Below are 14,203 nucleotides of genomic sequence, written 5' to 3'. Positions count from 1 at the left end.
CTACTTGAGATAAACCTGCACATTGTAGAATTACTCATTTAACCAGAAAATGGAATTCAGCCCTCTAAAGTTTGATTGCCCAGTATCTGTGAGCTTACCCAGCCAATGGCTATTGAAGAAAACAAACAACTGCGACACCAACAACATAGATGCTATGAAGAAGTCCATTATACGCAGCTGCTGGCGATGTGTTTGAATCAGCTTTGTTTTCAAACGCCCATACCGAACGCTGCGCCTAGAAAGTACAAAAATACACTTAGAGCCAAGAAGACCTAACCATCTTCCCAGTAGTGGGTGGAGCCAGAGTTCCGTTGATAGAAGATCCGAAGTTAAAATCAGAGACTTACAGCAAGTCAAACATGCTTCAGGCCTTGTCTAAGTAAATCTATGTCTAGCTGGTGTCCCTATCATCATTGCTAGCAAAAAAAAAAACCAAATAGATATCCGTGAAGTTACCTGTACTCTTGTAGTATGCCATTTCCAAAATGGCAGCTATTATGGAAGGGAAGTGAAGGCACTAAAAAGCCTAGATGACTTTAAAGATCCAGGCAATAGTCTTTGGGACAGCATTTTTGGAGAGACCTGTTGGACGAGTAAATTAGAAACATATTTAGAGCATCAGCCAATAAACCCCCCAATTGGGATTTATATTCATTCTGTTCCATGCACCCACAACACGAATTTGGACGCATTTCACAAAATTAAGTCCACTGCTCATTTTCTTTTTCATTGTTTTATACGTAAATTCATTGCCAAATAATTCGGTAATAGTGAGTCTAGTAAAAATGTTGCATTTATTACAACTTCTTCAGCAGTGAAAGATACATACATAAATAAGAAGTGAAATATTGGTCAATCATTTCTATACCTGCTTTAATACAAGCACCAACTACGAGGAAGGTGTAGCCCAAGCTTAGAAGAAGAGAAGCAAGGTTGATGCGTCTGAGTGAGTGAAAGTGGGAAGCTGAGAGAGTACTATCATACAAGTGTCACCATTGCCACGAACTCGTACAGTTTCAAAGTCCCATTGGGGAAAGGTCCGAGTACATTATCTAGTCACAGCCCAAAAGGAAAATTAACAAGAAACAAAGATGGATAAGCACCAAAAGATTAAAACATTGTATTTTATATTCTAATATGTACCAATATTGTTGCGAACTCTTGCGTGACCAGTGGCATTCTTAAATGCAGTTTCATAGTTGACCAATGAATTCCTTGATCTGCATTGGTTCAGAGTGCAATCCGTGTGAAGACGTACAAGAGTGATTACTATTTCCCCATAACCATTATTGTATCTACTCTTTATCTAACATTCAAGTTTCATGGTGATGATATATAATTTAATGGACATGAATTTGATGGGGTAGCATTTCCTTCTTCATGGATTGGACTGGACACATGATTTCTGGTTTGGAAGGGATAATGCACTGCAATCGTTGAGAACAGGGATAGATGTCGAGAAAACACTCTAAGAACAAATTTTTAAGGATATATTTCATCAACGGTCTCAATATGCAGTTTGTCTAAAAGAGAATGAGAAACCGATATATAGTACAAGATATGAGAGTTTACCGTGGAACAAGCAGCTGAATATTCTTGTTTTAACGTGCAGATGTTACTACAAAAATGCAGATACCTGCGCCTGATCTTCTAGCAATTTCTCATTCTAAATTTCACTAAGCAAAACTTGTAGTTGAATGTTCTTATACACTTATTCACACCGAAAGTAAACTTTTCTCAGCACAAGGGCTCTACTCAATTTACTCAGAGATTTTCATTTTTTTTCAGTCCACCACATCACTACTGATCAAAGAGCTAAACTGGTCACATCGACAATCAACGTCCTTGCGGAGGACAATGTACGCATCAATCCTGCACCTGCGAAAACAACCATCATAGTAATATTGATCCAGTAGATGAGGACGATTTGGGAGGTTTAGCTCATATTGTAAGAAGCATTGGCAGGATGAAGTCTAGGGGCATAAATCCAATAGCTCCTATCACTCCATTTTCGTCTCCAAGAATGGAAGCATTGCGACAAAATCCACAAAACATCATGTACTGCGTCCAAAGAATCAACCTAGGGATAAGCATTGTGATGCTGAATTTTGACACCAACTACTCGCACTTGTAAAATGTTAAAATGATTTAGAGATCACACTGATATGGGATATTTAGTAAATAGGGTGAGAGGCAATGTTTAAAGGTTCAAATGCTCGCAAGCGAATCCTACGTCCCCTGCTATTGTATAATAAGAAAGTGATTAGATCGTGTTCAGCGAGCTGAGTTACAGTTTAGAGAGTAGAGCTATTTCAGCATAAAAATTAGCTAATCCCCCAAATGAGGAGAAGTCCTCTATTTTAGTCGGGAAGTCCAAGGTAATATTATGAAGCTACAAGTGGGTGGTGTCGTACAAATCCTTCTTTGTGTCCCATTGATCACCTGCCCGAGGGATTTCCTCGATTTAATAGGGCTTGGACACGTGGGCGATCTCTAGCCGCTTGATGCCTAGCACTCACCTGCTACACTGACAGGAGTCATGCACTATACGCTAGGCACGACGTGGTCGTACCTAGAGGGTACAGAACCCTTATGAACTCTGACCATCCTTTACGGACGAGGCTCCTGTCACACTATTTTTCCGGCATAACAAAAGTCCCCCAGTTTTTAAGGTTTAAGGATTGAACCTTGGGAACTTCATACTATGCCATGATTTGACATATCCAAAGACCGTCGAGCCGCTAGCTATAAGGAGGTCACGGAATATTCCTCAAGCGACCCCGAGATGGTCTTCTTCCGTGAAGTCAACAACTGGATTAGATCCTACTCAATGTTGTATCGGTGCACCTCTTATCTTTAGCCAAGGTCCACGACCGATTACACAGCATATTTCTATGAGGCAAAGAATCATATCGCTTAGAACAAACATGCGATGAGGAGTGTTCTATTCTAGTGACCTCCTTGGATGTTATCCGTTGGTTTTGACAGCTAACCCATTAATGAGTGCCCTTTATTCTGACAAATGAGTCTTGTGCGCAATAAGTGCCTGCCATGCGCATTAAATACAAGCCATGCTGAAACATCATTCCTACCAAGGCATTAATGTGGATGAGATTGCACTTAATGTGGAGGAGAGAATCGAGCCGTCGCTTGAGTTTTTCAACAAAGAGACGCGACGATTGAATTTCTCAAAGCATGCGTTTACTTTTTCTCGCTGATTGACGACATGTATGCGACCTATATCGGTAGATGTCTACGCTAAGTGCATATTGGTCTACTGCCTTTTGTACTTCATCTCGGGTACCACTGTAAAAATCTCTTGCGTAGGAACCACTGTAAATCTCTTGCGTAGGACCCACTAGGTCTTCCTACGCTTGTGAGCTCGTCCCCTCATTTGTTGTGGTCGTTGTAGGGTCTATCTCTTCTATGGTCTAAAAAAAGGGGACACGTAGAGTTTAAGCAGTCTCTGTACAAGATTTTGTACGACGATGAGGAAGAGCAAAACCCTAAAACCCTTGGAGACCACCTCCAATGGTTTGTACCCTAAAAATCTATTCCTTATAAGAACCTACTATTATCGCCTGATTAACTACATTCGAAAAGAAAAACAAAGCAATGAAGGATCTTCCTTACCTTTTTTGTCGTGGAGGTTGAGCTTCTAACTGTCATCGGAAAATGGCCACTAACTTGAAGGATTGAAATTTGGTCTCACGAGAGCTTTGTGCTTTTTCTAAGAGTAGTGAGTGTGTGGCATTGCTTAAGGCAGTCTGGGATTTTATAGTGAGGAAACAACGATTAATCTTCTTGAAGTCAAGCGATGTTTGGGCAAATGCGTCTCTCACCGTTGATCCTTACAGCCAAAATCCTCCAGAGGGAATGGCTGCGATCTCTGAAGTTATATCAAATGCGGAGCACTAATTCCCTTCCATCCCTTTATTAGGTCTTCCTCGATCACTTCAGATAACACCTTTACAGCTGACACCTAACCGTATATGATAGCGGTGACATGTATATCGCGTGTGCCGAGTACGGCCTCGGCCAACTGACTGCGCTGGAGCTCGCTTGCTCATACTATTCAAAAAGACAAGGACAAAGATTCTACTACCTCTCGAAGTGATCCACGATCGAGGAAGGCATTTTTAATTATCCCAGCAATGTCGAGGCTAGAAACCAAGTTTTTCTTTTTCCATTATAATGGCATCTACCATTTTAAGGAGCCGAGTAGGTCTTCCCTTTTTGATACTTAGCGAATTTTTTCTTTTCTTTTTGGGATTTACTTTCTAACGATCTTTCTTGTCTCTTCACAAGAAATAAATCGCCCAGGTTGACAGATCTTTCTGACTTCAACCGGATAGTTGCTTTTGGAACCTGCCAGATCACTGTCGCGACGGAAAACTGCTTGGACAATTGCCAATTTGAGGAAGTACGGCTTCTTCAATTCTAAAGCAACTTTGGAAACCTTACTTCGTAAATATCCGCAATCTTTCCAAACTTTTGGCTTTTGCATGTACGAACTCTTTTTGCATGTACCGAACTCTTTTGCATGTACCGAACTCTTTACTAACAATACCTACATGTAGCGACATGCTACCCAAAGTCCCAAGGTCGTTAAGAGAGAAGGGTTCGTTTTCCCCCCCGAGTCGTCCCACAGAACCAACCGAGGCAGCCCTAGCGACACCTTGTCAAAGAGTGCAGGTGGGGGCGCAGCCACCCCCGAACACTGGCAGAACTTTCTCAGCCCACGGCCGCATGCCCAAACAGAAGACCATGGGCCAAAAATCCAGAAGAGAAAAGTGCTGCAGCTCGAGGAATCAGAGTCCGAGACAGGGCTTAGGGTGCAGCCTGGGAGGTTTGCAGCCTTATCAGGCTTTTCACTTAGAGGGAGCTCGAGGTGCGCAACCGGGTTACGTGGTTTGTTCTCACAGGGGACAAAGGGAGGCCACGACTTCCGGAGGAGAGAAGCAAAAGCTGGCTGCGAGGTGTCCTCTGTTTTGGAGTTACACACCAATGTTGGACTCTAGGGTCAACTTCTAAAGCACCTACATTGGTAGTGTTCACCCTTTTGGTGCCAACTGGCCAAAGTCTTTGAAGAGCTTGTGGCCTTCAACTTGCAGACCTAATGATTAGGGTGGTTCAAAGCAAAGCCAGGTAGAACGGTTTATCCTGGTCGAGGACTTTTAATACTTTACTCTTTTCAAGGGGTCTAACGTTGCTTGTTTATATATGCATTTTTTGCTTGCCATGCACTGGCCTAACAAAAGGTCCACCTGGAAGTAACCGGGGACCTCAGTTGAAAGAAAGACACGTAGCTAAGGCATGACTTAGCGACTGCGAAAAGAGAGTTGACCCTACACGTCGTTCAACGAACCAGTATATGTCGGAGAGAACTCTGCTCTTAACACGGTTGACTTCCAGAAGACCAAGTTAGAGAAGAAAGGAAAGGAGCTTAAACAGCTCCAAATGATGGTCAGCTTACCAAAGAGTTTGGCGAAAAGAGTTGGAGCTGCGAGCAAGCTCCGGCGGTCTTGCTGCAAAGGAAGAGAAAGCTCGGTTGTGGAAACTTCCGAGAAGTAGAAGAAGCACTCGAGGTGGACCTCAAATTATCCAGGGTGGGTGACAGCTATTCGCAAGTGTACAAATCATGCAATAATAAAGCTCGAGTAAACGAGTGTCGAATCCCAAGAGAACTACTTACCAAGTACCAAACTAGTATATCTTATTGCTATTTGATGAAACAGAATTTTAAGATTGAATTTAATGAAAAAGAATATAAACTAAAAACTAAAAAAAGCAGAATTTTATAATACTTTGGTAGAGAATCAATATGACTAAACCTAGGGAACAATTTCACACCAATTTAATCCTATGCATTGACAATTATTGCTAACATATTAAGCTTATTCTAAAGGCCAATCCCCTATATCCCACTAACTCTCCTCGAGCAATTAGCAAATTAACCTTTAAGCAACAACCCAAGATATCTCTAAGTTGGATTTAGGTGCTAAAAGATCGATAAGTTCTATGAATCTACCGAGCCTCACAGATCGCGATACCTATCTCTAGCGTTCGCTCATCTATGGTTTTATTACCTAAGACAATCAGTTTCTCTCTCGATTTCACCCAACCCATATATCATTCAACTCTCGGGCCCTTGAGACTTAAGCATTACACACGATAATAAAACTTAGAAATCATCCTCATATAAAATCAATATAATACTGTCAACACATGTTCAAAATTGGGCTACATCTGTAGCCCTAGAAAAGAGAATTAGTTCATATGAAGTAACAAAATCCATCATTCTCTTCAATGATATCAGTTCAAGAGAGATAAAGAAAAAATCTTCTCTAATCAGTGACGAAAGCTCCCTGGATCCCGCTCCAAATAGTAGCTGTCCTTTCCCTCCTCCCAATAAGGTCCTTTTTAATTTCTTAAAACTCTCTTTTATATCTCTAGGGTTCTGGTCGTGCTTAGGAAAAAGATTAGAAAACTTCGCCCATTCAGATTCAGATTAGGGTATGAATTAACACAAACCCGTGACCCAGCACCGCTGCGGTAATAATGGTCACCATGGCGATCGTTCTTTCTGTCCAAAGCGTCCGTACACTTCAGAATTAGATGAAGTCATCAAAATTAACATTGTAGCTCTCTGAATAAGCTTTCCAACGCCACAAGAATCGTCAAATTCTGATTTCCGCAGCTCAAGTTATGACAGAAACATCAGGCATACTCATGATGAAGAATTTCCAGATTTTCCGTAACATCTTCGACGTGCCACACTTTCTCGTTTCAACCCCGATTCCTTCACCGTTTGTTCCTACTCGTCACGAATTCCATCGACATCATTCTTTTTCTTTCAAATATCGGTTTGAACCTGAAAATACTCAAAATACCCCGTGATCCCGTAAAGGTATTTATGAAATAAAATTCAATTCCAACAATCAAACACCTTTTTCCACAAATAATCTAATTAAATCACTAATAAATGTATACTTTCAAGCTCTTATCACAACTCCCAACCAGCTTTGCTAGTCCCTAGCAACTAAGCGATAAAAAAGTCTCTAAGCTTGAAAATAAATCCAATTAAACCTATATCTTAACTATCCTAAACCACTTTCGTAGATGACACGATTGTATTTAGCTATGCCAATCAAGTGAGAGTGTACAGATGACTTAGTGCATGTGCCATTAACAAAACCTAGCTTGTTCTTAACACACAGAGAGACTGTCATTACTCTACTCTAGATACTGTAATTTGCAAAACCAATCAACTGTTCTGAAACCAATATAGATCCTGGTGTGTCTGATGGATGTACGTAAATCGGTGAGTTGGAGTCAATTGAGGGAATATTTACCTCTTCTGTCGAATTCGCCATAATATTTCTTAAATTTCAAAACTCAACTCAAATCAACTAAAGACTAAGAAATCTGAAATTCAAGAACGAGAAGAGAAATTGACAAACTCAAAGCTTCTTCGAACTCGTCTAAGATGCAAGAATGGCTTTAATTGACCTGGGTTTTGATTTGAGAAGCAGAAGTTCAGTGCTCGGATACCATGTTGATAGAGCAAAAGAAACAAAGGAAAGCTGAAAATTGGGGCAAATATCAACTAACATTTATTGAATAAACAATGTTTTCTTATATACAAGCTCAGTAACTCTAGTTACATTTGAGCTGAGCTGAAGTAAACTGACTGTAACCAACTCTAACAACTAACCAATCTGTTTAACCAAAACAACTTACAACCTGTTTTGACTAAATTATCCTTATATTTGCAATATGAACATTTATATGCTCAAGCCAGACTTTCAATTGTAGGAATATCAAGTCCAACTCTGTGTTCATTTCAAATTTGAGAAGCACCAAAACATTATTATAATGGTCCAAAAGAACAAAGAAATGTAAGAAAAAGATAAACGTAGATGGTATTACTTAATAAGTGGGAAATACTTAGCAAGGAAAGCCTAAACCAACTTGACCCAAGTGGTAATTCCTTCAGGTGGTTGTGAAATCAATCAAGCTTTAACTTTATTCCGAAAAGAGAATAGGAAAAGCCTAAGCCTGATTGCATCATTGGATACTCCATTTGTGTTTGAAAGTGTCAGAAAGCTCCAAGAAATTTGCAATATGCAAATTAGGATCATCGCTTAGCAAACCTCTAAATTGCACCGATTGTTGTATCATCTGAATAATGGCTGGCTTGATTTCAAAGCTGTTTATTTGAACCGGTGGTCTCCTAATACTATAAGCACTCCATTCAAATGTAGGACTAGAGTAGTCTTTAAGTGCTCTTGGAACTTCTCCACCTACTGCATTACCCCCTTGGACTTCTTCTTGCTCATTCTCTTGATTACCTCCTAATCCGCTTCTCTCAACCATTGCACTTGATTCTTGTGTGCATGCTTGTCTCTTCTCAAACATCGAACTATTCTCTCAATTTTAGAGTCAAAAGGAACAAGGTCTGCACTCGTTGAATGTCGACACTCCAGGACCTAAAGACAAGAAAATTAGAACTTAAAAAAAAAAAATAAAAAAAAAAACCAAATTAACAACTAAATAGCTCATATTATATTGATAAATAAAACTAGTAATTTCCCGACAATGACGCCAAAACTTGACAGATTTTCGAAGTGTATGAAATCACGCAAGTAATAAAGAATGAGTAACGAATTTCGAATCCCAAGAGAATTACTATTACCAAGTACAAAACTAAGCTACCTTATTACTATTTGATTAATCAGAATTTTGAAGAATGACTTACTAAAATTAAAACAAATTAAAAACTAAACAGCAACATAATTTTAAATAAAACTTTGATTGTGAAGCAATAAAACTAAACGTAGGACACAAATTTCACACCAATTTAATCTTATGCATTGACAATTATTGCTAACCTCATTAAGTTTTTTTTATAGGTCAAACTTCCTAATTTTCTAATAACTTTCTCTCGAATAATTATCAAATTAACCCTTTAGTACCAACCATGTAACTTTCTAATAACTTTCTCTTGAATAATTACCAGATTAACCCTTTAGTACCAACCCAAGGTATCTCTAAATTGGAGTTATGTTTTAAGAGATTATTACAATCTATGGAATTTACTAAAGCCTCATAGATCGTGGTAACCTATCTCTAGCACTCAATCAATGGTTTTATTACCTTGGACTAACTAAGTTTTATCTCTCGATCTCAACCTAATCTGTTAGATCATCCAACTCTCGGATCCATAAGAATTGAAAGTGTTACGCACAATAATAAAACTTAAAAATAATGCTTAACAAATATTAACAATAAGAAATCAACACATATTCATAAATTAGGCTAATCTTGGCCCTAGAAACTTTTTTAGTCCATACTTGCAATTAAAAGAACAACCATTATAATAATAAACATGAGTTCAAGAAAAGATAAGAAAAACTTCTCTAATCAGAGAACCAAAACCCCAAGAATTGTTGTTTCGATCTCCAAATAGTGGCTAGTCTTCCCTCTCTTTTTCCCCCTTACAAATATCTAAAGACCTCTATTTATAGTACTAGGGTTCTATTCAAAATAAAACAAGAAATTTTGGATAAAGGCTTAATACAATCCAAGTAGGACCAGGAATCCAACCTTTGCCACGGCAAAGATTTTCTATGCTGTGGCGACCGCTCAATAATATTTCTCGTTCGCCGACCCAAAACACGACGGTTGTGGTGACAAAAATCTTTGTTGTAGCGAATAGAGATTTCCACAAACGAGCACAATCTTTTCAAAATCTGATGAAGTCATTACAAACAAATTGTAGCCCTCTGAATCAACTCTCCAATGCAACAAGAATCATCCAAATATGAGATCTAGATATTGTCAAAGTATTGACACATGTTCCTTGCTTAAGCTTACTCGAAAAGTATTAACTTTCTTGTTTCAACTCCGATTCTTATATCATTCATTCGTCGTCATCACGATCTTCATCACCATTGTTTTTCTTCATCCGAATATTCTTTTAACCATTTATGATCTAAAAAATACTCAAAACACACGTGTGATCCCATAAAAGATATTTATGGTATTAACTTTCTCGTTTCAACTCCGATTCTTATGTCATTCATTCGCCGTCATCACGATATTCATCGCCATTTTTTTTCTTCATCCAAATATTCTTTTTAATCATTTATGATCTGAAAATACTCAAAACACACGTGTGATCTCATAAAAGATATTTATGAAATAATAAGTCAAATCTCACAATTTAAATCAATCTTCAAGAGTTGACGTTTTGACTCAAGAACAAAAATGGCACAGCGTCTGCTTCTCGGCCAAACATAGGGAAGGGTTATGAGGAGGATGTGCCATTGTTTAAGGATATATATGTATTTTTTTTAATTCTTAACAAGGGAGGGAGCTTTTGGAGCCGTCGAAGCGCAGCCACAATAGGTAGCCGCTAGCCTGCTTTGAATGTGGTTCACTAGAGTATGTATAATCATGAACACATTCTTTTGTCTTCGCTATTGGATTTGAGCTGAGATAAATTCAATGCAACAGTTATGGAGAATTGGCTTTGGAAAAAAACAGGGAAAGGAATGATGAGTATGAGAAACCGAAAAGATACTTAAAAGACTTGAGAAAAATTTACCTTGCGTTTGGCACACTATTCTCCTACTATCCTATCTTAAAAACCCACAAAATGCATTTGTTTTAATATTCTTCAAAATTCAATCCTATTTTATTCAACTCAAAACATTAATAATTACCTTTCTCAATAAAAATTTTAAAATTAATAGAAACACCCCCACCCACCCAAGCCACTATCACCCACCAGCAGTCGCCACTGCAGCCAGCCACCGTCGGTTGATGGGGCCATAACGATATACGATCGGCTGGATCTGACCGATTGTGCGCCAATCTGTCCATTTTCGGCTAGATCCACCATGGATTTGGTTGAAAATAGTCAGATCTACGGCAAAGATCTGGCTGTTAACGGCCAGATCTGGCCGTTGATGACGGCCATATCCGGCTGTTGACGACATCCATATCTTGGTCGTCGTTTGGCCGTCAACGACGACCAAATATGGTCATCAATGACAACCAGATCTGGCTATCAACGGCCATATCTGTGGTCATTCTTGACTAAATCCACAGTGGATCTGACCAAAAAATACCAGATCGGCACACGATCGACCAGATCTAGCTGGTCATGCGCCATCTCTTCAGTTTTTGGCCACCATCCGGTGGTGGTGGTCACCGACTATCGACAATAGTTGGGTGAGTGGGGATTTTTTTATCAATTTATAAACTTTTATTGTGGAGGGTAAAATATTTTTCAAAAATGTATCAAAAACATCAATCCTATCCTATTTTCCAAAAATCCTATTCATAATAGAATACTATTCTAAAAAACTAAACAAACAGAGCCTGATTTGGAAGTATCATTTTGTGAAGTGAGATTACCTCATTACCCTTTGGATGTGATTGTTGGACTGATCCTCTTTATCAATATATATGATATTACTTAAACAAAATAAAAATAAATAAAACGGATACGTGTTCACACGATTTCAGTTTGCGTATAGTTTCAAATGATGCCGTGGGGAGTCCAATAAATGCGCAAACAGAATAGAGGTAAAAGAGAATCAAGTTAACATTTTTGTCAGGAAATTAGTCGCCGTCTATAACTAAATCAAGACGAACCTTGAAAGGTTTCTTTTTGCTTGATTTGGGAGACCTTGGTCACTTGAAGAGCATGCAAAGCTCAAGGCTTATATTGAAGAATATGGTATGAATTAACTTGTTGGGGATCTTTTGGTATATTTGACCTCTTGGTATACGTAATTTAAGAGTAATGATATGTTTACAATTGAGCCATACAACTAAACAAAAAACAAAAGACAGAGTTGTCATTTTACATTAATTTTGTACAATTTTGTTTAGTTATATGACTAGTTGTAAACAAAACATTATTCGTAATTTAATCCACAGGGCTCAAGAGATGTGTAAAGAGTTGCAGACTGAGATGGTTGAATTACCTGAGGCCTAACATCAAGCATGGTGGATTCTCTGAAGAAGAAGATAGTATCATTTGCAACCTTTAGATCAGTATTGGCGGCAGGTTGAACACGAAACATTTTTAAGAATACATTTTATGGACAGTCTCAATATGCATAGTATAAGAATTCTTGATTTTCGTAAGACACCAGATAAATAATGTAAGAATTCGACCAATTGGAAGACAAAAATATTAGACAATATCAGTGCAGCCAGTTTAGGAGTGGATCTTGCACCTGAAAATTCTTGTTATTAACAATAAAAAATTGTTACTATGCAGTTTCTCATTCTTAATTGCACTAATCTAAACGTGTAGTTTTGATTCACAACAAAGGTAAACTTTCTCTGAGGATACTCGTACGCTCAAGGATTTTCATTTATGGTCAGTCCACCACATCACTAATAAATAGCTTAAACTTGCTAGCATCGAGAATCAACTTCCTTACAGAGGAGAATGTACCCATCAATCCTGCACCTGTGAAAACAACCATGATAGTAATATTGATCCAGTAGATGAGGGATGATTTGGGAGGTTTAAAGCTCATGTTGTAAAGAAGCATTGGCAGGATGAAGTCTAGGGGGATAAATCCAATTGCTCCTACCACTCCATTAATGTCTCCAAAAAATGGAAGCATTGCTGCCATAAATCCACAGAATATCATGTACAACGTCCGCAAGAATGATCCTAGGGATAAGGTTTCTTTTTGAAAACATCCCTTGTTTTACATCAGCTGATTTCTTCTCCATGATCTCAAAAGCTACTTGAGAATAAACCTGCTCACATTGTAGAAAGATTACCTCAGTTAACCAGAAAATGGAATTCAGCCTCTCTAAAGTTTGATTGCACAGTATATCTGTGAGCTTACCAAGCCAATGGCAAATAATTGAAGAAGAACAAACACAACTGCGACACCAACAACAAATGTTGGAGCGTAGGAAGGTCCATTATCAGGCAGCAGGCTCTTGAGAATGTTTGAATCAGCTTTGTTTTCAAACGCCCAATACCCAGAAGCTGCTGCCGAATAGAAAGTAACAAAAATGACACTATAGCACATTAGAAGACCTTTTACCATCTTCCCAGTAGTGGGTGGAGCCAGAGTTGCCTGTATTGATAGAATATGCCGAAGTTAAAATCAAGAAGCTTACAGCAATTAGCAAACATTGCTTGCATGGCTCTTCTGTGCAGTTAAATCAATTTGTCATAGTCTGGTGTACCCTATCATCATTGCTAGGCATTAAAAAGAAAACCAAAATAGATATTCCGTGAAGTTACCTGTACTTCTGGTAGTATGCCATTTCCAAAAATGGCAGCTATTATGGAGATGGAAGTGAAGGCACTAAAAAGCCTAGATGACTTTGAAGATTCCAGGCAATAGTCCTTTGACGGAGCATTTTTGGAGAGACCTGTTGGACGAGTAAAATTTAGAAACATATTTAGAGCATCAGCCAAATAAACCACCCAATTGGGATTTTATATATTCATTCTTGTTCCATGCACCCACAACACGAATTTTGGACGCATTTCACCTAATTAAAGTCCACTGCTCATTTTCTTTTTCATTGTTTTATACGTAAATTTCATTGCCAAATTAATTCTGTAATAGTGAGTCTAGTAAAAATGTTGCATTTATTAACAGAACTTTCTTCATAGCATGAAAAGATACATACATAAAATAAGAAGTGAAATATTGGTCAATCATTTCTATACCTGCTTTAATACAAGCACCAACTACGAGGAAGGTGTAGCCCAAGCTTAGAAGAAGAGAAGCAAGGTTGATGCGTCTGAGTGAGTGGAAAGTGGGAAGCTGAGAGAGTACTATCATAACAAGTGTCACCATTGCCACGAACTCGTACAGTTTCAAAGTCCCATTGGGGGAAAGGTCCGAGTACATTATCTAGTCACAGCCCAAAAGGAAAAATTAACAAGAAACAAAGATGGATAAGCACCAAAAGATTAAAACATTGTATTTTGATATTCTAATATTGTACACAATATTGTTAGCGAACTCTTGCGTGACCAATGTGCATTCTTAAATGCAGTTTCATAGTTGACCAATGAATTCCTTGATCTGCATTGGTTCAGAGTGCAATCCGTGTGAAGACGTACAAAGAGTGATTACTATATTTTCCCCATTAACCATTATTGTATCTACTCTTTTATCTAACATTCAAGTTTCCATGG

At 38.5% G+C, this 14,203-nt stretch overlaps 2 pseudogenes; both read right to left on the bottom strand.

The window, feature by feature from the left end:
- Positions 1–12,101, bottom strand: LOC116105422 (annotated as a pseudogene).
- Positions 12,102–12,404: 303 nt separating this feature from the next.
- Positions 12,405–13,913, bottom strand: LOC116105488 (annotated as a pseudogene).
- Positions 13,914–14,203: the final 290 nt, after the last annotated feature.

This window comes from Pistacia vera, unplaced genomic scaffold, assembly GCF_008641045.1.
Source record: "Pistacia vera cultivar Batoury unplaced genomic scaffold, PisVer_v2 Contig1164, whole genome shotgun sequence".
NCBI lineage: Eukaryota > Viridiplantae > Streptophyta > Magnoliopsida > Sapindales > Anacardiaceae > Pistacia > Pistacia vera.
The sequence above is the reverse complement of the archived record's forward strand: the minus strand, read 5'-3'. Positions and strand labels throughout refer to the sequence as shown.